General features: G+C 38.6%; 1 pseudogene; it reads left to right on the top strand.

The window, feature by feature from the left end:
* Positions 1-1032: 1032 nt before the first annotated feature.
* On the top strand, positions 1033-1859 carry LOC143387716 (WD repeat-containing protein 31 pseudogene; annotated as a pseudogene).
* Positions 1860-2074: the final 215 nt, after the last annotated feature.

Here is a 2074-nt window from a genome sequence, read left to right as displayed (position 1 = left end):
GATGGAAGAAATTCCAAGATCAAGGCCCAGCACAGGTTTTTTATATAACCTAGCTAAAGAGATAATGGACTTTTTATACATGTTTCCTAAAAACAAAATAAAAATATCAAGATTAAATTGATCCAGGAAGTCTCAGCTTAAAAACAGATCTTCTCTACAGTATGAGACATACTCTTTTAATTCTTGACTTACCTCTATTTAAAACAGCTTTCAAGAAGACAATTATCAAGTGAGCTGAGAACTTTGAGAAGCCAGCCTGGACTGGAAATGAAAATGTGACTTCTAAGTCCATTAGCTCTTCTGCTAGATTTGCTTTACAGAAAATAAAGACAAATTGAATGTTTAGATATGCTTCTTAAGTCTGCACTCTTCCTTCATTCCATCATCTTAAGGTGGAATTTAATCCTTAGATTACTAGATAGTAATCCAATGATTCAGTTAAATTTGGACTTCTGATTCATAAAAAAGAAAAAGACTTGTACTGCATCTTCCTATTGATTGACTTTCTGAGCCATGTAAATTATCTTATGACATAGTGACATATTACTACAATGCCTGATTCCCCTGGTAAATTGGGATATGAAAATTTAAGGGGACTGGGATTCTAATTTTGTTTTGAATATTTCTTTACCATAAGATAATAATATGTTTTCCCATTAGAAAAAAAAAAAAAAACTTACCGCTGGCTAGGGGAGGAGGCATGGGAGACAGTGGAGGATGTGGATGTTCTGTAGCTCTGCATTCCTAAGGCCCTTAGTGCCAGCCCCACAAGCCCATGGAGATTAGGAAGTGGCTGCCTGAATTATTTTCCAAAGGATAAATATTATAAATGATTACATCTATAAACTAACCAAGAAGATCCTTTTGGTGTTTAGGGGGGAACACAACTTCCATCAATTACCAGGAATGCTGCTGCTCAGATGCCACCTGAAATAAACTCCTCCTCCTTAGGCTTCCTGTAGGTTTTGTGCCATGAAGGGGGAAAATGCAGAGCAAACTCAAACCCAGAACTTATAAAAACAGATAGTCATGGCCTTTAATTGAAAAACTGGAAAAGTGGTAAAAAGGTTCAAAGGACATGAATGTGAAATCACCAAGGTATCCTGTATTTCCCAATCACATCAGTTCTTCAGTGCCTCTCAAGATGGTCCTGTTGTAGGACTTAAATGGTTCCTCACAGGCAAGGCAGCAGCTATCCCACCTTACAATTTTGGTTGCTGGGTTTCCTATAAACCCAGACATGTCAAAGCTTTGCACTGGCTCTTGGGATACCACCTTGCTCCTGTGGGATATGGAAAGTGGACGGTGTATGGAAAAAAACATCTGCTTCCAGGAACCTGTCACTAACCTGTGCTGGCTGGGTCCTTACATACATTCCCATCCTCTGAAAATAAACCATCTGACTATGGAAAGTTTAGGGGTTGTGGGTGGCTCACAGGTTTCCCACAAAAAAAGCACATTCACAATCACTGTGAAGTCAAATGGATGGACACATGTATATCTCCTGCAGCAATGGCTTTGGAGGTGAAGGCTATGAAGCCACACTGTGGGACATAAGGCAAAGAGTATAATATGTGAGTATAAGCAACTCTCCAGACAGTTGCATCCTGTGTCTTTCTTCTAAGAGCAGTGGCCTTAGTGCCTGAGATTAACGTCTCATTGCATGACTCTAAGGTGAATATTTGAACCAAGATAATAGAGCTTGCCTTTTCACCTTGTCTGTAGATGGATCTGGATCCTTGACTCCCCTGGCTGTTGGTGATCCTGTCTTATTATGTGCAAGATTAAACAGAGGAATTGACTTTCTCAGAGTGGATTACAGCCAAGGGCTGGAACTAAAGGAAGAAGAAGCATTCTGAAGCTGAGAGATATGCACTGGACAATATTAAACTATGACTGCTTCTTTCTATGATTTTGTGTTTTTTTATGTTATATTGGTTTAAGGGGATGAAAAGTAGGCTGGTGTTCTTTACTTACATTTACTTAGAAGGTATGTCAGTGTTTGATATCAATTTAAGTTCAGTGGTTCAGAATCAGTTATATATTTTAGAAACATGGACTAAACATAAAGTTT

The sequence above is a fragment of the Callospermophilus lateralis genome, unplaced genomic scaffold (assembly GCF_048772815.1).
Source record: "Callospermophilus lateralis isolate mCalLat2 unplaced genomic scaffold, mCalLat2.hap1 Scaffold_94, whole genome shotgun sequence".
In the NCBI taxonomy this organism is placed as follows: domain Eukaryota; kingdom Metazoa; phylum Chordata; class Mammalia; order Rodentia; family Sciuridae; genus Callospermophilus; species Callospermophilus lateralis.
This window is presented reverse-complemented; position numbering and strand designations above follow the sequence as displayed.